The 26,663-nt window shown below is 37.7% G+C and overlaps 1 long non-coding RNA gene across 1 annotated transcript in view; it reads right to left on the bottom strand.

Moving 5' to 3' along the window:
- LOC122178246 overlaps positions 1 to 23,225 on the bottom strand; it is a 41,746-nt gene extending 18,521 nt beyond the window's left edge. The window contains exon 1 of the long non-coding RNA XR_006178259.1: positions 23,027 to 23,225. This is a non-coding gene — a long non-coding RNA (uncharacterized LOC122178246). The remainder of the gene's footprint in view (positions 1 to 23,026) is intronic.
- Between the last annotated feature and the right edge of the window lie 3,438 nt (positions 23,226 to 26,663).

Raw genomic sequence — 26,663 nt, 5'->3', positions numbered from 1 at the left:
GAATGTACTGTTCAGTGATGGATGAGTAGCTGGACTTCAGTGTTAAAAAACAATAAAAAATAAAAATTTACCTTTGGCAGCCCTGAATTTCTCCTACATACTTTTTTTTTTTTTTTTTTTTTAACCACAGCTTTCCTGCTAGGAATAAGACGGTGACATGCTGATATAATTAAAACCAGTTGGCTGACTCTGAAGTGAATATATTAACTAGTATAGTGCAAGACAAGAGATATTCTGAGGAAGCTTTTCTCATTTAACTATTGCACTAATTATAAAACAACCTACCAAAAAAAAAAAATTAAAAATTTATCTCCTCTTCCTCAGTAATGTTGAGAAAGCCAGAAGTATTTTTCAGTACTGAAGTCTCATCTTACTTCAGCATCAGACTGAGAGCTCTGCTGTAGAGATTTAGTTTGATTCTTTTAATTGTGCTAAAAGATACATACTGTGTATAGAAATTGTTGCTAGTAAGGATTAAAAATCTAAAGATCAAACTGTAGGTTGCAAAGAGTATTTCTGTGTTGTTGTTTTTTTGTTGGTTGGTTTTGGTTTTCTTTTTTTACATGGACTAGAAGGATGATGGTGCCAGAGAAATGCAAGATTTGCTATTTAAGACTCTGTCCACTTCCTTTTTAAAAAATAAAAATCCTTATTTTGAGAATATGCAAATTCAGTACCACACAAGTTCATGAAGGACAGTGCTTGGAGTGTTAATATGAGCTTATTAAAAATAAGCAGACTGCATGCTCTCCCTAATGCTGCCTTCTAGAGTTGCATTCTGGCACCTTTTAGTGTGAAGTGGAGTGAAAACTATAACCAGCTATTCAACACTATGAATGCAAGGAGGTGAGATGCCAAAACAGAAGTGAAAGGCCATATGATTTGTGAAGCTATTTTGATTAAGATACCCAATGACTCCTTGTGAGAAAGTTTACAAAACAAGGCCCCATATGTATTGCACTGATAAAGTGGCTTAAAGCACACCCAGTATTCATAGGGAATAAATTTCTTCCAGCTTGGTGTATGATACAGAAGTTACTCATACTCGATGAGCGCTTGTCTGCATATAGATGGAAAATAACCATGAGATAATAAGGCTCTGTGGCATCCTGGTCATTTTCATGACAGAAGTTGCTATTTACCAATACAAATTGCTTCATACTTTTCTTGAAAAAAGGTACTTCTTTGTCTAGAAAACAAATGGGATAGACTGAGTTTAACTCATAAGATGCATGTAAGGTGCAAAAATGACCACCACAAAGCCTGAAGGATTTGACATGCAGACCAGCATTACTGGTGTCAGGTGAAAAATACAGGCAGACTTTGGCCTACACTGAGTTCTCTATGGTTTAGCTATTTGTACTTGAAACTACCTGGCTAAATTTGATACCAACATAACCTGCGGGTGCACCTGTTTATTGGTGGGCAGTGGTTGGCTTGTGAGCAAAAACGGAACTTTCAATTTTACTTGGATTGTGCTCTGGTCATAATTCAGAAATGTTTTCTCATATGCCTTACTCTGAATGCTGTGGAAATGTTATATTCTTGATGATAAAATCTAGCATGAGGCTATTATCAGACTTCTGAAGAGACAGAAATGCAGCTCTTCCATTTCAAAGGTACTTGGAATTTTCCATGGATTAGCTTTGGTCTCACAACTGTCTATTTAAAAGATCAGTATGTTTTCTTCTCTGTACTTCTTAGCATGAGACAGGCTCATAACACAATATATTTTAACCATGAGACGAAAGAAAAAGACCACTTCTGCTAAGCCACAAGCATTTTGTACAGAGAGATGTTTTGATTCATCTTCCTTCATCCATCCCAGACTACAATTTTCTTTACTGCAAGATCCATAAGACTGTGCACAACATGTGTGTATTTCTGGCTCATTATTTCAAAACACTCTTTATAGCTTATAGAAAGCAATTTTGAATTTTAGCAGAGGAGGGAGAAGAGACAAGTACTTGGAAATAATCACAGTACACATCCAGTAAACTTTTCTGCTCAAAATATCAGAGATGGCTAGCTTTAGCCAAAAAGACCCACAGAGTCTTGGACGAGGGCATGGAGCATAGTTACTTCACTCTTTCACATAGTTTTTGGCTTGTAAATTATTTTGTGAGGCATCAGCAAAAAAAAACCAAACAATCCAACCAAACAATCCAACCAAAAAAAAAAAAAAAAAAAAAAAAAGCCCATCTGGATTACTTTTACTTACATCTTTTGGATGTATGATAAGAATAAAGCAGTCATATACCTGCAGCCCAACACTGCAGAATGGGAGAGTCCAATGCCTTGAATGGCTTATCTTGTTCCTTAGGCTGCCTCATAGACTTAGGGCTAGCAGTGACTTTGATGAGGAAGGCTGTTTTGGCAATTTTGGCTACCCATCTATCTTTCTTTCCTACTTCCAAAAGACAGTGACATCATTTCCCCGCATGGACATGATTATCCACCTTGCCTAATATTTGTGTATAACCAATGATTATAATTCATTTGCAAAATTCCTCCCTTATTTTGAGAACAAACTGTACAAGTTGAGTGATGCAAGAGGAACAGTATACATGTCTGATTGTACTGGCATATAGAGAGCGGAATGTGATGAGTGTCTCTCTTCCTTGGACTCATCACATCTGTCTCTAACTGTAGAGAAGTGGGGCGGGGTGACAGAAGTGATTTGTTCTCTAGTTTCACAAGTGTGAATAGTTAAATGGAGGGCCTAATACTTCTTAAAATGTGTTCACTGTTGCAAAGCAGGTGGACAGTTTGTAAGGATGGTTAACTTTATTTATAACTGTCCTAAGTCTTTTTAGGCAACTGAAGAGTATTACACTCTTAATGTCAGAATGGGACTGGAAGTGGGAGACAGCTGGAAATCAAGTGAACTGTTTTTTTTTTTTTTTTGGTGTGTGTGTGTGTTTGTTTCAGAGATGTCCTTCTTTTAGATACTCTAACATTTCCTTACTTAAGGGAATCAATTGTAGGTGGCACAGTGTACATCCAGAAGGCAGTGGTAGCATGAGTAGTTCAAGGCTATGTGAAATATTTTGGATACTTGCCAATTATTTCTCATGTAGTTAATAGCTTTCTTAATATTCTGGCTTTCTGGATTAGCAGAGAGACCTTGAAAATGGAAGCCTAAGAGCTCTGTGTGCATGCTCACGGGTGATAGGCACAAATTAGGAGGGCTGTGGGAAATGACCCCCTTCACGTACAGCTGTTGTGCCATGTGCATGGCTGTGCTGGGAGGGGGAAGGCAGGTGGTTTTCTGATCAATAGTGTTATACTTGTCCAAGCAACCTTGTGGATGCAGTTATGAATTACACCCCCTTCACATAATATGAATTTATGCCTCTATTCCCTCAGGACAACTGGACTGCAGTGAATTATACTTGCATAGCTACAGTATGGTTCAAATTATGTGAGCAGGCAAGACTTATTTCCAGTTCTTAATGAAACAATAAGGACAGATCCAAAGACTATCAAAATTAACGACAGGATTCCTGTGGGCTGCATTAGTTCAAGAACCACCTAAGAGGCCACTTCATCGCATAGAAAAAAATAGTAATACGATTTTCCATGACTCTTGGGCTTATATTTTCTCCCAGACTAGTGTTGAGGACCCCTATTATTACTTTAGGACGTGGCTCAGGTTCTCGTATTGGATGAGTTCTTTGAGAATGTAATTAGGAAATGTATCACTTCAGCATTTTCATTGTAAACATATATCACATATATGTTATGAAATAAATATCTGATATTGTGGAAATATGGAAATTACAATTTGTTTTCAGAATGGAAGAGAAGCTCCGTTGCCTCCAGATCACAAAAATACTGCTGCTGAAAGCATGATTTGCACTGAATTCTAGAGTCAGAGGGTCTTTGGCCCATGTATGCATTGGTATGAGTGTACTTGACCGTTGGATATATGACATATGAAAAATGGCAACAACTATGTGACTGCCTAAAAAAGGGAAGAATTTCTGGCTCTGCTTGAGAAGTAAAGTTATCCTTCTCCCTGCCAGTCCTGCAGTCTTTTAAAAAACATCTGTGGAGCTTGCCTTTATACAGTGTTTTGTGTAACTTGTGTGCACCTTTGGGGGCATCCTCTTTTGTTGTGTCCCAGTGAAAAAAATATATACCACTGCTACTAGTGCAGAACATTCCATGTAGTTTTCCTCAGAATTTATATTTTCTGCTTCAAACTCTTCCAGTGGAAAAGAGAGCATTTGTTCTGCCAGAAGTCAATGATCTTTCCATAGGCTTAGAGACTTATGTGAGTCTCAGTACTTCTTGGGTTTAGAAGTTGAAAATATGCTTGTTAGTTGCTTGATCCAAGACACAGACTTCTCAAACCCGTGTGTTGATAGCAGCTTTACTTGACCTAGAGTTTCTTTCTGCTATGTGCCTCTCTTGATTTCCTGATTTGTGCTAGACCCTGACATAGCTATTGTTTTGTTTCCCAGGGATATGATTCTGCCTCATCTCTGCCCTGCTGACAGCTGATCTTCCCCTGGAAAATGCTAATTTGTTCAAGCAAAAGCAGGTAGAGGAGATGAGCTTGAGGCTTTTGTCGTTGTTTTCATTGCATTTTAACTGAAATGTTTTTTATTTGCCCCAAATATCATCATTTCTTCAGTTCTACATTTTATAAATTTGTTTTTATTTGAAAAAGTAGAATTCAGGCAAAACTGTATCTTCTTTTTTTCTGAACTGGTGTTTGAGGCCAGAAGTATTTTCAGAATTCCCCTTTATATGAAAACAGTTTCCTTTCAGTCTAAATCCACAGAAATGTCCAGTGTCAAAATGCAATTAACGCACATCAACTTCTAGACACTTTTCTCTGAAAGTCATTTGTCTGGTGCCATGGTGATCTAACTTTAACTGAGGTAACAGTCTAGATGAGATTATGCAGAGACCAGTGTTTGAGGTAAATAGCATCCTCCACATGGAGGTGTTGCCATGACGATTGTTGGCTCCCACAGCTTAGCCAAGGTTCACTGAAATAAGTGCTCCTGTCCAACCTAGAGTTCAGGTGAACACTGAGGATGGATACGGTCTGTGGAAGGCAATACCTGAGGCAACTGCTATACTGCCTTCTGATCTCCTGCACTTTGCTTGTTGTTGAGTCTGTGCTGCAAAACTTCAATACCAATGCAGCGTAAATCCCAGCTACTAAAGCAATATAGTGTCCTCCAGTAAAGCTGCAACTAGGGTGCAGCATCCTGCTGAGAGATAGAAGATTAAAACACCAAAAATAGAATCTGTTCTATACTGGGCGGCACCTCAACTGACTGTGGTCCTGGATTCTTTGTGATGCCTGAGAACCAGCTTTTCTGGCACATGAGATCTTGCCAGTGCCTTGAATCCAGGCCTGCTTCCACTATTTACTTGACCTTGCACCATTCTGACTAAGGAGTAAGAGGCCCAAAAATGAAAGATGACAACTTTGTCCCTGCTTCAATCTGACACCAGACCCAGGAGACGGGCAGATATGGTGACAGAATTCTTTAGCCTGGAAAAGACTTTAAATGCAACCATGTTTTTTCTCATGCATCTTACACTTACATTTGAAGTACCAGTTACCACTCACTGTATAAATAGCTTGCTGGCTTCCATTATGCCCTCTGAACTAGAACTGTGCAGCCCATCTCCAATTCCTGCCCTCCTTGAAGTGCAAGCATAATAAGGTTCTCAGTTCTGCACACAGCAATTAGATGTCCAGAATGTTTCTTCCTCTATTTAGTTAGGTTTCTTAAAATGCAGGCTTGGAGCTTAATACTTGTATTAAGTGTCTTTTCCTTAGCAATAGTATTTAATAAAGCCTTGGGGATAGATTCATCTTTCAAGTTTTACAAGCACAAACTCACAAGAAAACTCTTCTCTGTAAGCAGCCGGAGTATGTGGATAACCTGTATTTTCATACCAGGGCCTATGCTTAAGGGTGGGAGGAGAAACTATGTTAAAGCTAGACATTATTTTCTGATTTCACACACATTAAAAGTACATATGTATCTAACCGAATACAACATTCACCACCTTGTCTAGCAAGTTTGGCTTTCCTTAACCATTCCTCTGTTCTTTTTGCTATTTCAAAGCAAGTATGCATGAGGTTAAATCATAGAATCATAAACTGGTTTGGATTGGAAGGAACCTCAAGTATCATCAAGTTTCAACCTCCTTCCCACAGGCAGGGTTGCCAGCCATACATCAAGCACTAGACCATATTGCCCAGAGCCCCATCCAACCTGGCTTTAAACACCTCCAGTTGTGAAGCATCCGAATTTTCTCTGGGCAACCTGTTCCAGCACCTCACCTCTCTCTCAGTAAAACAACCTTGCACCCTACATCTAATCTAAATCTGTCTTCCTTTGTTTAAAACTATTCCCCCCCTTTCCTACCACTATCTCCCTTTGATAAGTTGATTTCTCTCATGTTTATAAAGTCCCTTTAAATAGTGGAAGGCCACAATGAGAACTCCCCACAGTCTTCTCTTTTCCAGGCTGAGAAAATATGAGAGTTCTAGGTAGCTATTCCTTCCTTCCACTTGTTATGGTCTTTAATCTCCTCAGAACAACACTGCAGTGTTAACAAGAACTGTAATTCAACCAGAAAGCCAGTCACCTAAAAATTCTGTTCAGCATCTTGTCTTCACCACGACAGCATCTGAGTGCTCTCTATAACTAGAAAAGGGTCAGAAGACTTTCGTTACTCAAGATAAAGTTAATACAGTCAATAAAATTTAATTGTAATTTCTTTCCAGAGAGAAGTTACAAAGATAGTTGTTTACCTGACTACTTAGTTTTAAGACCCAAGTATATGTGTCTGTACAGAGTAGGAAAAATTGAATGCCTTAGATTGCTGTCATTTTGGGTTCAGCTAATACTGAATTACACGGGTTTTAGCCTGAACCTGAGAAAGATGGAATACTTGTATTCAAGACACACGAGTGCCTAACAGAGTTGCTGGTAGCAAATGAGAATGCTATGAGAGTGAGAATGAGAGTGTAATACTTAAATGTACAGATAAACCTGAGCCTAATCTTAAAGGCTGTTACTGAAGGAGCAGAACTAAACTTCGGCTTTCCTTTGCAAAACCTGAGATTCTTGCAGTTCTTGTAGGTTGCTTACTTCTAATTCAGATTAATTCCAGATTCATAATCTTGCAAAGAAAGGGCAAAAAGTGGTGTAATTGGAGTCAGATCATCAGCAGTGAGGAGATGATGGACTCTGAAGTGCAATATCTGTTACAGGCAATGCAGCATATGAATCAATATGGAATGCAAGTCTTGAACTTGTGTCCTCTCCTTGAGAATCTCTTAATGCATGCCTTTAACCATTGGAGACAATTCTGTAGCAACTGCATCCCAGAAATGACACTTTCTTTTGCTTGCAAGCATAACTCTTCATGTGTGGGTTTAATTCCGGCCAAGAGTTTGCATTGTGATGAGCTCAACCTGGCAGACATGGGTAATAGCAACTAAACTCTGACCCAAGTTACTGAAGAATTCCAGTAATATCCTTGAATCACCATTCAAACTCTTCTCCATTTTCCCCAGTGACAACAGTAAAGAAGCTTATGAAAGAAAGAATAAATTGGGGTTTCATTCCATGGTTCTATGTGAACCCATACTAGAGTAAGGTGGGCATACAAATGACTGTTCCCTTCTCCTGCCAAAGAAATAACATTTCTTGTAATACTCCGCTACTACACCTCAGTAGTATAACTGTAGTTCATCATAAAGATAGAAGAATAGCCTAAAACTGCCATTTGGTTCAGATGTTTTGGTAGCAGTCACTATCATCACACTTGGCATTCTGTTCCAGAGATTACTTTGTTGGCTGCTCAGATTGTAGTCTAAATTTAGACAGCAACCTTGTTGCTGCAGAAATGACTCCAACCCTAGGAACAAATCTTTGCTACCTTCATTCCTGTCGACTCACACTTTGTAATAACTAGGAATTACTCTGAATGAAGAAATTCATTGAAATAGACTTGTCAGTACATTTGTGTGATGCTGTTGGCATTCTCTGCCCCAGAAAAGTGAAGGAAATAGTAGCTTTCATTAAAATGGGAACCTCATTTATTAATTACTCCAGCTTAAAGCAAATTATTAATTCTCCCTAGCATCATGCAGGACCAGCAGCTTTCCCCTGTTTGGTTTTATAGGGATTATGGAAATAATATCCATACAGAAGGAAGCAAAAAACAAGAGGTGACTCTGCCTTTACTGGGATAGACCTCGATGATGATTTTATTCTTATATTCTTGGATGACATTGCTTCCCTTATTCAGGGAGATAACACTAACATGCAGTAAAATACTCTTATTTCATTGATAATGACTCCTCAGTACATTATGAGATTTACAGGCTGATCTCCTCTCCCCTACCCCAGCACAATTCACAAATCCTTTTTAATAAAAAAAAAAACTTCCTTTACTAACAGGCAATTCTTAGTAGGTTCATCAAAGAATAACTTAGTTTTTTCTTCTCTGACTAACTGCAACCACACAGACAGAAAGATGGTTTGAGGTTCTGATTGTGCCATCTTGAACAAATTAGGGATCTTTCCCTACTTCATAAGAAAAGACCACAGTGATTTTAGTGACATACCACATGAACCTAAAACTTCTTTAACTAGTTCTAGAGTTTGATATATTTTGGCAAACCATGCATCTGTATGAATGAACTGCAGAATTCATCTTTATATTGATTCCAATGGTAAGTGGAAAAGAGTTTTCCAATGCTATTTCACTTTTGAGTTATTTTTAAAAAGTAAGATAAATACTCTTCAGGGAAAAATTAATATTGGAAAGTGTCTGAAAGTCTTCAGGATATGATTTACATTTGCACTAGCTTTGATAACAGGTATTCCCTTGATTGCATAGAAATTGTACTGAGGTGTTTTCTCTTTTGATGATTGAATTTTGTAGATAGAAGATCTTATTATACAATTCAACAAAACAAAGGACTTCCCTGGAAACTTTGTATTATTCCAGACCTCAATTCTACCAGATTAATATGGGACTTAAAATGTCATGTGAAATTTTTATTTTCTCAGATAAAAGAATCTTTATAGAATGATAAAGAATTTACTCTCATTTTAACACTTTGTTAACATGATACGAAGACTCACAGGAGAGTAAAGGTCAAAGATGAATTCTGTTTATAATATTCTAACAGTTATGTATCAAGATAATGGAGAAACTGATGCTTGCAGTTTAACCAGTGAATGCATGTTAAAGTTTAATGTGAAGTGTATATCTGTGTATCTGAAATTTGACTTATTACGGAGAATGAAAAAATTAACATGATTATTCTATGGAAAAGCATTTTTCAATCATATTGATAAGTTAAAATGGATTTTCTGACTTCAGAATTAGTTTCGATTGCATCACTGATGAGAGTTGTAGAAGCCAAAAGCTGTGGATCAAAAACCGATAAAAACATGTAAACATGTAAAGCATGTTCTTTTTTGTTATTGCTTTTCTTGCAGCTGCATGATTTTCATAAGGAGAAAGCCCGTTCCTACTCAAACCATTTTATGATTCTGTGATATGTTTGTAGTTCTAAAATGTCACTAAATCACATGTAAAGTGAATTAAAATCACCATGTACTATGTGGTATCATTATAAGTCAGGACCTTCTTACAAGAATATGATTCGCCATTATTTCATCTATTATTTCTTGAAAAATAGGAATTCTGTATTTCTAATTCACCTAAGCTTTATATAAGCTATTCTTAAATTGTCTTACTTTCAACAAAATTAATCTTTAGAATGATTAAAGATGAATTTCAAGGTTCTTTTATCTGTTCAATCTGCTCTCTCATTAGAAGAACTGTTAAAATAGCACACATATATACTTAACCAGAGCACCTCAAGGAATCTACATTTACCATCCCCACAGTGTTCAAGAGGCTTTTCTTTTTTCTCCAATTGACTAGCCTACATCACACAATGATTTTGTTCTTTGACAGTCTTCAGGACTTAGAAGATTTTCCCCGAGTATGAGAGTTTCTTGTTAACAGCCCTTATCTTCTTTCTAGATCTGGACACCAGCAGTGAAACCTACCAATAATCCAGTGCAAGCAAATTAGAGCTGCACACTGGAATAGCTCTCAGAGTAAAAATAACTGATTTTTTGTTCTTTTTTTTTTTTTTTTTTTTTTTTTTTTACATATATTAGAGTGTTCTCACATATTCTTGCAATTATCTCTCATACATTATTTCCAATAATTTAGTATTCAGTTCTCCTTTATACTTATTAGCTCTTCAGTCACTTATTTAAATACAGCAGGTTCAGTGACAGATTTGGTTAAAGTCATTCATTCCAAAAGACAAATTGGAAAACAAGAACTTAGTGCTTATGAGGATTTGGGACTAGGAGATATGGATGCTTGTGAGACTTGGAAGAGGCCATTTCATGTTACCAGATGTGTTAAAATAACAATCTCAAAGATGTTTATTTAAGAATCAAAGTTAGTTCATTATTTTGGGTTTGCTTTAGTAAGTAGTACTTAAAGCAAAACAGTCTGCTTATTTTGAATGAAGTATTCAACTTTTCTCTCTCCTTGTGAGAGAACAGAGGGTAATCATGCTGCAGTAATGCCAAGCAAGGTCAATCAAAACGCTTTCAGAGGGACTTTGCTATGTAGAATATTTTGGAATTTGAGTGTAGCCAATATTTACTTTCAACTTTAAAAGTGCCCGTCCTCAACCAAATACTTACACAGATAATTATAAATGCAGCAAAAACATAAATAATGACAAAGCCTTTCAGACTAAGCCAGATCCCAAAAACTAAGAAACCAACAACAAGACAGAAGTCTTTCAGCAGTTGGATGACTTGCTTTGTTTCTGTGCAGTTTTTTTCCTGCCTGAAAGTAACCACAGGTAAAGATGTTTTCCAGGATTTCTGGTGAGCCTGAGATGGCTACGGAGAGCATAAGTTGTGGGTTACACAGAATGGATCATCACTGCGGAATAATTCCTTCTTTGCAGTTTGGAAGCTGATAATTTGAATAGTCCCGATTGACTGAACTGCAACAATAACTCAAAGGTAGTTGCACAGGCTGGTAAGGCTTAGAACACATTGGTCACAGAAGGCAAAGCTGGCCACTCAAATATTTAAAGTATGCTTTTTTCCCTTGGAATAACTGCCTACATCAACCTAACCTTCCTGAGAGTTTAGGACAGGAAAGGGTTCTCCAAATGTAACTTGAAGAAGATTACCTCTCACTGTCACATTGTGGAGAGAGTCTATGCCTCAAGTAACAAAGTTTGAAGGTCCAGCAAAAAGTCTTTAGAACAAAGCACCAACCCTGGTGTAAACTATTTAATTCAACACATATGAAATACATCCTTCAGCACTGATATATTCTCCCAGTTTCCATGGAGATGGATGATCTAGCTTCTGATTTTTAACAACAAGTCTTCTGGAGAGAGAGTAGCATAAATGAAAATGCACAATAACGTATCTCTTTTATTGAGTGAAAATGTATTAAACATTCCCTGTTCCTGACATGAATTCAAGAGACTGATGATGAACTAATTCTGACAGTGTCTGTTCCTGTAATTTTGAAGTTGCAGTAAAGGACTTTCTTTCATGAAAGAAAGATGCAAAAAATTACATATTAGGTTTGTCTCTGCTGAAGTCAGAGATGTTGCTCTCAGTGAACTCAACAAAATTCACAGCCATCAGAGCAGCCCTTTTTTACCCAGACTGTGACCAAGGGGATCCTGTGCAGTATATCAGAAGATGAGCATAATGCTGTTTTAGCGTGTCTTAGCTCTCAAACAAAGCCTAGCCTATAGCAAAGCCTATTTGAGTGAAGAGGGAGGATCCATGTCTGGACTGCGAAAGCTCCCTTTAGTTGTGGAAACACTGAAATCATGAACAACTCTCTGACATCGTCACTTCTTGGCTTCCTACATACTTTTGATATTCAGCAGTAATACATAACAAAAATATATTTCGTGATTGTATGTTGAAACAAACGTGCATTGTAGACAGACTTTTGAATCTGGATTTCGTGTTCTTTCTTAGTAAGTGTCCAACTGTCCTTAACCTTTCTCAACCAGAGAAGCCACTGCATTTGGTGTGATAATTATTGGTGAGTGCACAATGTAAATCGCTTCGTGCCATTTCCAGTAATTCAATCTTTTGTGTCTGCTGTGACAATTTAAGTGGTTCTAGAGCTTGGAGTGGCTTGGTGGTTTTTTTGTTTGTTTTATTTATTTGCTTGTTTTTCCTGATTTTCTAAAATCAGTTTTTACAAGTCTACTAGAGTTTGCAGGAATAGAGGCAAGCATGCTCATGGGTTTTCTCCCGTACTCTGATAATGTTGAGAATCTTCATTAAAGATAGTGGGTATTTGATGCATGAACCTGGGCTTGGAATACAGGAATTAATTGTGCAGAAAAGTCATTATCAGGATTAATTCAGGTGAAAAAGTAAATCTAAAATGAGATCTTATTTATTTTATAAACTAAGGCATAACTATAACAAGCTTGGGGTTCATAAAGTTTCTCCATATGACCAAGCAGTGAGTTTGGCCTGTGAAGCCTGGAAGAAAGCCAGGGCTCTGCAGCCTGCTGTATACTTCAGCACCAACTACAGCACTGTGGCATGTTTTTGTCTGCTGAAAGTCACCAAGGACAAATTGTCTATTTTCGTAGTTAGCCTTAATCAACTTCATGTAACATTTTTTTACTGATTCATTCAGTGCATGAAGCAAGGGACTGCTTCTTGACATGAAAGACAGAAATCAAAACAGTGGAATGACAAGGACATGTTTGCCTGCATCAGAAAGATGAGACAGTGGTTGTGGGGAAACAGCCCTCACTCTCCTAAGAAAGTGATAGAAAGATTTTCTTTCTCAGCCAGTGAGACCATTCTTCTATTGTGAGTCTATGTCTACTTGGAGACATGAACCTTCCTCTAGTTCCATAAGGTACAGAAAAAAGAAAAAAAATAACTGCATACTTCTGTTCTCACTATTCCTGAGCTGTGTTCTGTGAAATCAAAATTTTCCAACCAAGGAGAAGCATGAGTTCAGCATTCAGAAGGAAGTACCTGCCAAATTTGAAGCTTTAAAAAAGAGGGAAGGGGGGGGAAGGGGAGCTGATTTATTCCAGCTCAAAGAATTTGACTGCATATAACAGCTGGACAATCTATTATTTTTTACACGTGGACAGCCTCAGAAGTGTTCAGAAATAATCATGCAGCTTGTACATGCAATGTGTATCAGAAAATTTACCCAAAACAGTAAAGGAGGAAGGGAAGATACAAGTCTTTTTAATGCAGTAAGCCTGAAAATAGTGTCACAAATAGTTACCGCATGGCAGCAGTGGTAAACTAATGCTTGGGGACAGCAATTATGGACATCACAGTAACCTCTGACAGGTGCCAAATGAAATCTCTAAGTCAACATCTGCCCTGAGAGGCTGCATATACCCAAAAGGAATATTCTCTCCTCTGCTCTTATCTTTCATTCCATTCTCTTCTACCTGCCAACAGCTGTGAAGGCTGGCAAGCTGCCTAGAAGGCTCTGCAAATTTTAAAATAAAGAGGCGTGTTAATTCGGGAAGATTTCTTCAAATCTCTAGTAGGTGAATGGCATGCCATAATTCTGCCTAAGTCATCCTCTTCTTGTGAAGAGCTCCTCTTTCAAAACATACATATATTGGAACACATCTGATGTGCCAAGGCTGTTTTTTTCTCTTTCCCAGGCTAACTCTCTGGGGTATCCTCTGATCAGATGCTGGCAATATACCTTGATTGTACCTATAAACTGATTTAATGTTGTTTAATGTTAATTTTCAGGCACATGAACCTTTTGTTTGAAGTAATTTTACAAAGGCAGGGGTAACTACTCTCATTTTGAAGAATACTTCTGGAGCCAGAGAAGATGCAGCTAGGGTAGGAATGACAGTCTTTAGCAAGCAAGAAGTCCTCTGGGCACAATTTAGACAGCCTTGACATTATTCTAACCTATAGTATGGGAAGATAAAATGTCTTCCAGCTGCCTGCTGGATCTGGAAGTAAGAAACATCAGCAGTCTTCCCCTGTGAGGCCCTGCAGAAACTATATGCAGTAGCAGAAAGAACTGCTCAATTTTAAAGGAACAAAGTCTGGGCATTTTTAGAAAAGTTTTGGAAATTAGTTGCTTTGGTTTTTGAGGTTCAGAAGAGAGAGTCATGGAAGCCCTTTGAAAAAAGGAAAGGGGTTCGTGTGGGCCTCAGTTTAGTTTTCCAAAATTTCATCATCTGCCAGGGAGGTCTATGCAAGATTGCAGACCCAAGGGAACAACAAACCTAGTTAGCTTAAGCTGGTTTTTCTGCCAGCTCACTAGAACAAGTGGGAAGTCCAAAGTTTGTAATCTCTAATTTATTTTTTTTCCTAGAATTATGTTGCTTAGAGTTTGTTTGCTAGTTCCAATCCCCCCCTTCATGCCTCACAATCATTTAATAGGAAAACCAAGGATAAAATGTTGTCTTTCCTCTCTTCTTAAAATACCCCCAAACAAGTACAGAACAGAGCAGAGTGAAATAACCCCAGTGACCACTAGCCAAAACTCGCAAGTAGTATGTGCATATCTGAAATAGTTGGTGCACTCGCATAGGAAATCGCTGGATATTTTACACCTCTTGCAGCGGTTTAGTAACTGGCTGTGGAAGCTCATTCCCCACTTGAGAAAGTCATGAATTATACAGTTTTTACATCTGTTGAGCATGTTGTGCTTCTCAATCATCCAACTATACTGAGCCCTAAGTTTTCAGCCTTCACAATGAGATCACTGTTTTCAAGCACGTTCTAGTGGCATTTTGTCAAGCCATGTGTGTTTTCAAGATGGGGGCAGGGAGGGAGGAACAAAAGTATGCTGCCGTTTCTCAGGATTACAATCTACTTTTCAGCCTACATAGAACTGTAACTGACCCATCAACAAAAAATATTCTTTGTTTACTACTTCTTCTCCCCCTTGAAATGGTATTCCTGTTGTGGAGAAGAGGGCACAAGAGAGGAATGAGTCCTTCACTTTTGATTTCAATTTATGTTCATCTAAAAACAAACAAAAAAAGCCTAATGCCAAGAACCAAAAAAATAAAACAAACACAAAAAAGTCAGTCATCCTAAATCCCCCTTTTAAAATGTATATCACTCTGTGAAAACTCATTTTTGCTCCAGCTGTGTAGTGTTTTGGGTAAATCTCAGCTATTACAAAAAGGCTGATGATGAGAACACTATTGTGAACTTTAAGAGAGATTTAATATTTTAATTTTGCTTAGGTATAGGGATGAGGAAACCGCATATAATGATTAGCAAATTTTGAATCAAAGTACTGAAAGTTTGTGATAGCAGGAGACAGATTCTATGGAGCTAAGCATGCACAGCTTGGGAAGGGGTAAAGACGGAAAACCTTTGTAAGAATTATCCATTGTTTATTTACTGCAGTAAAGGAAAACAGAGAAATTAATTAATTTATCTTGAGTCACCCAAGACTCCTTGAGATCCCTCCAGGCTATACAATTCACAGACAGATACTAATTCTTTGCACTAAATGGGTGTTAAGTAGTATTTTTTGTTATTTTTCCAGGGGTGATCACTCATTCTTTAAAGAGTGATTGGCTGTAGTAACACTATTTGCCAAAATTCAGATATAAAGAATGCAATAATAATATATGTGATGAACATTGACTTCTGAACTGCAGAGAGGCAGCTAAATGTTTTACACTGTACAAAAAACATCTGTACTTGCTTTTTGTTTTTGAACAAATCTTGTATAACTTACATTGTTGGAAGAGGAAGAATAGGCATTCCCATACAAATTGATAACAAGCATGGCACTGTGGAAAGGCACTGACTGTTACAGCCTCCTGTAAGATAAGGCAGGTTAGCAGTTTGATCAAAAATATTTCTTGCTGAGAAACTCACCATGTGAAGAAAACCCCTTTAAAAGCAAAGCTCTTCTAAAACACTTAGTCTATTATTGCTTAATTCAGGTAGTCTAAGTGACTGTAATGCACAAGAGTTCCCCATTCAGTGGGTGCATGGGGCCAGCTGGACCCAGCTGGGCTGTGGGTGTGTGAAGAGGGAAAAGCGACACTGAGTCTTCCTGCCTCTTGGGCAGATGTGGCAGCCAGCCACCCTGTCAGCTTTCCTTGCTACACAGAGTTGAAAAGGCAAGAAGAAAGAAGATAAGAAGAAAGGGCAAACCACAGCTGAGGACACCTCTAACCTGCTGGATGGTACTGCCATTTTCCCTAAGGCCTCAATAGCATAATCTAGCTGAGGTCAGCAATGAACCTCAGTGAAATTTTTTGAGATGTTCCATCATGAGTTGTCTGTACAGAATGTGATCGCAGCACAGTGGTAATCAACACTGCCAAGGTATGCCAGATTTTGTCTCTGTCATATAGGGGCTGCTTGTCTCCAACATGGCATGGGGTTGGCTCCCACAGAATCCCATGATGTCGGTAGGGTGCTTATAACCATGCTGCTCATCTGTGGTATCTCAAACTATCTTTGCCTGCAGAGCAAGAAAGTCCACAGTAGCAGTATCCTCAGATGTGCTAGGGAGCAGTGACTTTTTACTCATCATGTATATAATCATGTAAGAAAGAGATAGACTAAGGTGCTGGCAAAACTTCTCTTCAGGGATAGTATGATTGTGGTTACTGTCAGTAAAAATGGTTACCTACATATAGCTACGTGCAAGCTGAATGTTGCTTATATCTAAGTTAAAAAAGCAAAGAATACCTTACCACACAGGAGACAAGGTTGATGTCTTCACTGGTTCCAGCTGCTGCAGCTAAATCCCCTCAGTGTTATTTGTGCTTTCTGTCTTCCTTTTCTCTTCTCTTCACAAAATACACATCTTGGATTTTGAATACAGTTACTTGTACATTTCATTTTGGTCAAACTTTAATACCTGCAGATGCCTCTGCTCTTTCTATTTAGATAATGAAATTTGGTGTTTCTGCTACACCTATAGGCAATACCCTGATTTTGATATTTTTGGATTGGATTTCTTTATCCTACTGCAAAAGATCTCATGTGACTAGCTTTGCCAGGAGCCAGAAATGCAATGAAAAAAATATTTTAAATGTACTCTGTGATAGCTTTTCTACCCAGCATATAAAAACTGAATGTAATCTGAAGTGTAAAAATCAAAGCTGGCTGAAAAAAAATCTGAAAGAGGATGAAAAGCGTCAAATATGTTGTTCACTGCATATGGCTCAGCTACTTTTTGATTTTATAGTATTTACACTGAGCTCAGTCATGACAAGAGTTAAGAAAAGGGACGAACACTCAAGAGGGGGGGAGCCTGTGGGCTAATATTAGCTGCACTGTTTAGTTTCAGGACACTGTCACAAAGAGGATGAGAAGCCGAAATATCTTTGGTATTACCACTTGCATGTTAAATGGGATTCCCCCCTTGAAGATATTTTTGCATTGTCAGAGGAAGGAAATGGCAGCTGTGAAGTTGCGCTCCTCTCGTGCAGACCGCAGAGCCCACCCCGCCCCCCTGGAAATTCATGCCAGATGCAGGGAAGAATGAGCAAGGGTTTCAAAGTGGACACTCAGCATATGGAAAGGAATAGTTTAGCAGCTAGAAAGTCTTGGATAATTTCAACAGGTCTCAACACTGAAGCAGTTTTTCAAGAAAATCTGCTCTGAGGCTCTCAGTAGTATAAAATAAAGACCTATATGTCTCCTAGTGTTCGTGGAAACCGAGTTTAAAACTGGCTTGCTGAAAGGTCTTTTTAAATATGCTGTCTGCATGCTTGCCATGAAGAAATAGTGGTATATGAGTATATGCTAGGTTTTGAGGATCAGTGAACTGTAGTAACAAAGTACCCACAAGAAAGCAAAGTTTGTGAGCAGGCCAAGTGAGACAACCAAGTCATTTCTAGCTCTCTACTCTGGAAGGTACCTAGACTCCTTGGCCCAAACCCATAGCTGTTGTAACCAGAGTTGATTAGAAAACGGTAAGCATTTTCCATAAGACAGACAAAATCAAGAAATGTTTTGTTTAAAAATATTAACAGAAAGAATCAACTAAAACAGCTGAGAACCCAGAATTCCAGTTATATTTTCCAATTTTTTTGAAAAGTTTTGATAAAATCTTGGCTTTCAGAAACGTGCATGAAATATTTTGGACTCACTTAGCCATAGACAAAAACGAATAATTTGAACAAAACACATTATCTCCAGAAGTATCCATTTCAGAAAGAGAGGCCTTTTCCTTCTTTTGCTGAAAAATGTTTTGATTGAAAAAATGTGACCTTCTATATTTATTGGGCTAAGTGAACACAGGACATCTTGGCTTTTCCATGAGCACTTCTAATGAATTGGTTTGTTCTGTCCCCCTGCTCAAGAGCTTAACCACCAAGTGAGTGGTGTGCTGCACAGCCAGAAGTAGATCTTTTTTTAAGCTGAAGATAAAGAAATGAGTCAGGTGTGTAAGGAGCTGAAGAAAGAGCAAGGTTAGATCTGGCGAGAAAGATTCTTCTTCAGTTCAGAAGTAAATTACAGGAAGAAAGGAGAGAAATAAAACAAGGTTGCATGCCTGAAAGAAAACAAGTACTTGCTGGTCCCTGAGCCTCAGTAATAGATTTGTGTTCTTTGGTCCTCCACCACAGCCATCTTTTATTGCCCTAATTTCTTGACTTAGTAACAGATAAACAATTTTAATGACATGGTACTAGGGATATTTTCTGAAGAGCTTTTCATATTTTATGCCTTCCAGTGTTGTAGTAAATTGCAGTTATTTTGGCACAGCTGCTGCCTTCTCCAAGCATGCTTGTGGTGTCAAGGTAGGCTGCATGTTCAAATCTGAAGGTCAGGTCACAGAGCTCCTGCCATCAGTAATACAGTTGTTTTCTTCTTGTACAATGTGCTATACCCTTACTTCAATTTACGTCAGAACTGCATGTAAGTAGAAATATTCTATCCCATTGTAAATAGGGACATTTATTCTTGTATTTGGTGTTGTCTGTGTATCATGGATACACTTTATATCTGTTCTGCACACAATATAGAAAATTATATTAGGAATACCTCCCTTCTTGGGTTTCCCAGCTGGAAGCAATAAATCTTTTTTCTGTAAACTATACCCAGGCATTCCTGGGCACTTAAAATCAGGAGAGTGCTGCAGTTCTCTGTTCTCACAATGGGCCTTAGTAGAAAATCCACTTCTGTTTTTCTTATTTGGTAAAGACAAGGACTGCCTTTTTGAAAGCCACACACCTCTACAAATATTTTGGTGATGCAGCTTGTTGAGGATTACACTTTCAAATTATTTAAACACAAACATAAAGAAATATATTCTTTTAGTCCAATATCCAGCCTCCTAAGCTATTATCTTAATGATAGAAAATGATACACAGCCTGGGAAAATCATTATTGCCTGTCCTGGTTAGAATACATATTTAAATACATTAGTAGGCACTGACATTTCAAACTAGGCTGCTAAATCATATTCTTCTGTCAGTTGTTAATTTGGGTTGTACTTGGTAAAAAAATTTTCAGCACCTCCTCGGAGGTTGGTCATTCCTCATTTTCATTTGAGGATGTTTAGTTCTGTGATGTCAGGTTGTGGAAAGAAATAAGTAATACAAGTGATATACTGCTTTGCAACCAATATACTTCTTAGAGGCAGAACTTTAAGGGCATGAGATGCACAGTTCTGTTTCTAGCAGTGTCTGCTTTCAGTTGAGCCCGTTCCTTTCAAGTCTTGTTTCTTCCACATCTTTTCAAATTCCCACTTTTTTTCCTTAGAGTCATAAATGTGATGGAATACAGAATTAAGGGATACAAAGAAATGTGTTTTTTTTTTTTTTTTTCTTCTGAAGCATTTTCACCCTACAGGATCTTGACACTTGAGGTAGGCCTACCAAATCTTTTCCAGATAGTGAAGCAGCATTATTGTACTGTTTTGTCATGTCTTACAATTATATTTCATTAGATCTTGCTTACTTGACCCTCAGATTCAGAGGATAAGGCACCAATGGCATTGGAATTTAGGACAGGTGAGGTCTAGATATCAAGATTTTCAATGGCATCTAAATTTAGATTTTTCCATTAAAAACAAAACAAAAGAAAAGAAAAAGACACAACACAGCAGCAAAAAGATGAAAAAAATCCCAAATTTGTTTCTCTTTAGTTTTTCATCTTTTTTTCCTCTTTTTTTCTTAGTATTTTTAAGTTCGAAAACATAATAACTTTTGCAGAAAAAAAAATAATAAATCCCACATTATTACAATAGCAAAAACACCATGTCTTTTATAATGGAACACCTATTCAGGATATCAGTGGGTTTGATGAGCCATTCGTAAAAGCATAAACAGAAAAAAGAGAACTGTGCTTATCATTTATAGGAACACCTCTCAGATAAATTACAAATAAAGGTAGTGCTGATGCTGCATTCCATTTCAGTCACTTCTCCCAAGTATATAGGAAAGGATGTTCAGCATGTTTATGATCTGGATTAAATCAGGAAGGTCATTCAAAGACAGATTTAGATCTGAGGAGAACTATGACTTAGTAAATTCACTTTATTCTGGCCTGTGATACAGTAACTGCTTTATAAAAAGTGTCGTTGGAAGGACTTCTGAATGCTGCTGCTAAGAAAATGAAGTTCTTAAGTTTCCTGCTGAGAGGAGTGCCCACCTGTTTTTATCAAATTCCTTTAAAGAAAAATTATTGCAAACTGAAGTCTTGTTGACAATTTATATTAGAAGAGTGAATTCTTGAAAAGATTGTCTTTTCTAAACTCTTCCTCTCCTGCCTTCAAAATAAGGAGAAAATCCCAGTCATACAACACAACAAATTCTCTAGGAAAGAAAAAGCTTCTGTAGAAAATGTGGTCTTATTTACTTTTAATTTCTTGAAATCATGGCAGTGATGGAGGAGAGACATTGTTTTCAGCAGGCTTTACTGTTGCATTGGCTTATAGAGATACCATTTAATGGCAGGTCTGTTCTGAAAGGTATTCTGTGTGATACTACAAAACCAATAAAAACATATTCTCATAAAACCAAATGAAAACAAAACCTGACCTCCAAAAAAAAGCCAAAAGGTTTACTTTAGTCATTAAAGGGAAGAAAGCCGAGTGCCATAATCTGTTTTGGTATTTTACCTAATTTATGTGTAATTTCTCCCCTCCGTACATCCCCCAAGATTCTGTTTCCTGGATGCTTGAAACATATGACTGACGAGGCCAGGCAGAGGGCAGACTATTTCTTCATACTTTGCCTGCAGAGCTACCCCTCTGTGTTACTGCACTGTGCATTACAAAATCAAATCTCAGGTGCTTAGTTGAGCTATCACTATTATCCCTCATGGCACAGGTATTATCTAGATGGAGCTTTGTAAGGGCCAAGATCTTGGTATAAACTTGTTCCTCTTACTTCGAAATGTTCCTAAGCATTCCTGTTTCTACATCTGTATTAATGTCTTGTGTATAATTTATGTATGAGGTCTACCACTCAAGTCTTTTATTATGAGAACTGTACTTAGGTGCATTAACTTCAGTGTGACACAAACAGGAGCTAGAGAACTACTATGAATAGGGCCCTTTTCCACTGTAAGGACCTTCCATTAACATTCAGAACAGGCTTTCTAACTAACTTCTGTACTTATTCTCTAAGCACAAGTAGATTGCCATATAAAATTGCCAAAGTCGTGGATATTTTGAGTTTTTGTAATATACTGTGCTGTTAAATCTGCCATACAAGGGAAAATAAAATTCTGCATCCAGAACTGTGGGAAGTTTGGGGTGAAAGATGGATCAAGCTTGCTTAGTTTGATAAGAGCTTTCTTTTCCTTCTATCCCTTTGGATACACACATGTTCTCACATATGCCCTATGAGTACTGAAAGCAGAGCCAAAAATTAAAGTGGTAGTTATTCTGCCTTTTTTTTTTTCCTGCCAAAATTAAAACTGTTCAGTCATGCACATGCTTACACAAGATGTTACTGTTTTATTTTAGTCCCTCATTGTAGAATTACCTTATCTCTGATAGACATTACATAGGTATTGAATTTCAAGCTTGCCTATGGAGATGATATCAGTCACCAATATTATAGGATTGATCTAGGAATTAGGTGATGCAAACTTGTATCAAAGCAGGTGGCAATTTGTTGATATTTGTCATTTCTGACTTACGAAGCAAAGAATCTATGAACAGTAATAACATTGAATGTCTGGCTTCAATTCTAAATTTGGCTGCAAGAAAACTCATTTACACTTAGGTTTTAGATATGTCAATTTTTGCCTTTTCTCTGTCTACAAGCTGTAGACATCTGCGTAACTAAAAGTCTGCATCATATTGTTAGAAATGAAATGTCTTCATCAGTTTACTGGCTTACTCTGCTGTCACTTTGATTTGTAAACATGCTGATCTTCTAAGGAAGACCCTCCAGAGGAAACAAGAGGACATCAGTTCCTCACAGAATATGCTCATTTTTCTGTGTTAAGTCCTAAGTGATATTCACCCAAGAATATCAGACTACCACAGAGTTTCTACAGGACTCATCAGGCTTAGTTCATACCTAAACAGTCTTTGGTCTTAAAAAAGTTAGTTTTAAGAACTATACTGTATCACCTAGACATTCTTCAACCAGCTTTTGCAATATCTTTGTCAGTTGAGTACTGGTGAGCAACAAGAAGCACATTACAGCTGTCAACTTCCTGGGCCAATATAGCAAGACATAGTGAGACATTTTTCTGAAGTGCATTGAAAATATAACTTTCTTATCACATCTGTTGACTGAACTGTAACTTACATGTTGTAATTAAGCATCAGATAGTTTGCTGTTTGCTCTTAGTATGTACATCTGTCAAAAATATCTCCACATCAGCACCTGTATATTTATCCTTTGGGGAAAAAAAAAAAAAAAAAAAAAAAAAATTTTTAAAAAAAATTTTTTAAAAAAAAAAAAAAAAAAAAAAAAAAGACATAGGCAAACAAACAAATACCAAAACAAAGCAACAAGAAAAAATTACAGTCCTACCTTTGCTGAGACTGAATTTACTGAGGAGTGAAACTCAATAATCAACAGCAACAGAAAACACTGAGTGGGGGAAAGTCATTATGCATGTCCTAAGAGGAATAATGAAATATGTCCAGCTTATGTAGTTAATCTTCTCTGTAGGCTGCTCTGCAAATTTAAGGAAGATTAAATTTCAGATACGCTGTTTCTTGTTTTTTCTGGCAACAATGAACTTCAACTGAAGGGGGGGGGGTGGGGAGGGGGAGGAAGGGAAAGAGGGGGAAGGGAAAGGCTGAGGGAATGAGAGGCTGAGAAGGGAGAAAGAGCCACAGTAAAGTGTCTGCTGTCCATGTAGTTTTGCCAGACTGCTGTCTCAATTGAGAGCTGTGATCGAGATTTATTGGGCTTAAAATATGAAACAGACCTTTCATGTTGGAATTCCAAATATCTTCTTAAGCAGTTGTGAGTACCACCAAATGCTTAAAGGCAGCACACCAAAGTTCAAACCCACACAATAGTTTCTTCTCTCTTGTGAACCAGCAGATTGTAGAAATCTTTTTCCATCTTCTAAGTTTTGGACTTGGGAAGGAGTATGTTGGATGTTATCATCATCATCTGAAAATCACTTCGTTTTTTATATTAGATTTTGCTCAGATGGTCAAGATTGCTAATATTTGAACATGTGCATTGAATGGGCAGGTTTATCACTTAAGTTAATAAAGAAAATACTTCAATGTGTGCAAGATGTTTGCATCTTAGTAGCACATTTTATTAAGCTTTTAGTTATGTAGTGGCAGCAGGAAGAGCTTGAAAAAGATCTGGACTACTTGTTTCATACCATTTTGCCAGCCTCTTGTTCCTATGTTACGCCAACAGCTACATTGTACAGGAAAAATAGAGCTGTGTGCCTGAAGAACAAAATCAGACCTAATATTTTCTCTGTGGGTCTTGGAAGATAAAGAGCAAAATGCAAACCTTGCCTCTTCCTACTGCTTTTCTATCATCATGTTTTGTAAGAATATGCATGAGTACTCCTTCAGATTTTTTAAGAGTTGAAGAAATGAGAATGTATGGGACTGTCCATGTGCGTGACACCATTGGTGTTGAGTTCTAGTCAGGATGCCAATCTGGTAGCAGTTACATTGAATTTTTGGTATCAAATCAATGGATTTGCTTATGTCAGATTATAATTGTTGAGTGGAATTCAAACAGGCAATTGGAGCTTGGGTGGTTGGTTTTTTTTAGTTGCTTATCTGAAGTGTTTATTCAGTAGCAATTCTATCAATATGTAGACCAAATGATTTATTGTCAATTTCACATGTACTCAATGGCTTTGTTTTCACTAGCTGTCCCAGTTGCACTAGGTATATGAGAGAGTATGGGGGTGCACGTGTTTTCTCCATATTTTTCTTCACAAAGATTGAAAGGGATTGTAATGAGTAGGAAAGTATTTACCTCTGCTGACTGCTATGATACTTAAGATTTATCACCTGAGTAGAATTCCTTTTTTTAGTAGTGCTGTACTTCGGCTGTCCTCATGTGGCTTTCATACCCCTTTTAATTGCCAGCTTTTCAGATCTTCTTTTCCAGACTTTTCAGATCTGCAGTCTAGGAAATTAGACTGCGTTCTATTTTCTTCTGTAGACTAACATGGATGCAGAATCTCACGGCTTTTTCACATGTAATTCTGTTATTAATTCCTGAAGAAAACAATACTGACACATCTTCTTGGTTTAAAAAGATATCCAGAAGATCACTGACGTATTATTCAGAACATTCTTAGCTTGAGCTGACAGGACTTCACATGCAAGACAAGGAAAATTCAGAAGTGCTGTGTTTCTCTTATGCATTAGAATCATGCACCAAGAATGTGGAACACTGTTGTGCAGTAGATTGCTTTGCCTTTGTGGAAAAGTGATGAGCTGAATTTAGGTTTGCCTAAAAGGGCATGAGATGTGTTTAGCTGAAGGATGACGTTACTTCTATTGCTGACTAAAATCCTGTGAATGATCCTTAACTTCCAAGTTCACTTGCCACCAACTGCTCCAGAGCCCAGATTTGTTAACATTCCAGGCATGCTGAAGAGCTCATAATTTACACAGTCTTTTGACTTGGAATGGGTTGAAGAGTGATGAAGATTGAATGGGGTCATTATAATTATTGTTTATTTTAAGAAGTGTACATTTCTTGTGGTTTAGATAGTCTTCATCAGGCAGGTAATTTCTGGTTTCACATTGTGAACTTTATTCCTTTTCTTTAATTGCAGTTGTCGGGCCAGACTTAGTGCTAAAAGCACTGTCCTTACTAATTAGACAAAACATTTCCGTTATAATACATTTTGTCTTCTTGGTTGTAATTGGTATTTGAAGTCATATGATTAATTTATCTGTTCTTTTCCAAAACAAATGCATGGTTTTTTTATAACCCACTTTGTATGCTGTTTCTTTCAAGCTACAGAAAAACAACTGCTTAATAGTCAGCAGATTTGATGAGAATAGAGAAATCATGAAAATCCCAACCCCTAATGATTGTTCTATGGATGTTATGTCCATTCATAACTAGTGCTGCAAATGTGCTGTAGTGGATGAATTATAAAAGTTTGCACCAAAATAACTACATCAGTAAATTACAAGGAAAATAAATAAATGTGGAAAGAATTTTGTGTGTTTGATTCACTCTTGAGTTTTGTATGTGCAACAGAATAGCCAATGGTGTTATTATTGGTCCAAACTCTTAGGTCTGGGATAATGAACGTACTTTGGAAACATTGCATTCCCCTATGCAGTGACCCCAATCCACTTTTCATTTCTTGTATAATGTATGCTGCATTGCACTATAGCTCCGCAGTGGTCTGACATTTGCATTGGCAGCAGTAGGATTCCTGGATATAGGAGGAATGACAATAGCCAGTGTGGAAAGGAATGGCTGAGAGTCAAGACACTAAACAGATGTAAAATATCTTGTCATTCTTCTTAACAGCTGTCAGTCACAAGCTCTTACTAAACGAGACACCCCTGAGGGCGAGAGCTAGCTACTCTTGTCTTGCTGTCTTCATAGAAGATTCCCAACAGGATGCATGGTGAGACAGCTTACCTGGGAAATCCAAGCTTCTTCAACCTATGTATTTTAAATGAATCTAAAAACAAAGAAGCATGGAAAGCTGGTGCTCCTTTTCCCAAGAAGTCTAGTTGGCACTGTCAGCCTCATTGGAGATCAGGGTACAAGAGAATTAGCATTCAATTTGTTCCCATTGGGGTCAGACCAACCCATGCTATCCTGTAAGCTTGCAGCAGTTAGAGTAACACAGATGTGTCTGTTCTGAAGGTCAAAACAAAGACTTGTTATGCTTTTTTTTTTTTTCCCTTTTCCCTCCAATGGGTTTACAATAGTCTCTGTTGTCTGGTTTTGTCTCAGTACTCTTTGATTGACAGTACCCTGGGAGATGTCACTGTCCTTGCTCCATGCATTGTAATGGCCTAGTGTACCAAGGGTTCTTCAGGACCTTCATTCCCCTCTTTTTTTCAGGTGTTATAAATGTCTGTCAGTGCACCACAATGACGACCTCTTGTTGAGCTTACATGTCTGATGCTCTATCAGTCAGTGTCTGAGGGAGATGCAAGAGAGCAAACTTTAGGTAGTGACATGAATAGAGGGCAAA

This window comes from Lagopus leucura, unplaced genomic scaffold (assembly GCF_019238085.1).
Source record: "Lagopus leucura isolate 7727_CA_CO unplaced genomic scaffold, USGS_WTPT01 Super-Scaffold_100001, whole genome shotgun sequence".
Lineage (NCBI taxonomy): Eukaryota > Metazoa > Chordata > Aves > Galliformes > Phasianidae > Lagopus > Lagopus leucura.
This window is presented reverse-complemented; position numbering and strand designations above follow the sequence as displayed.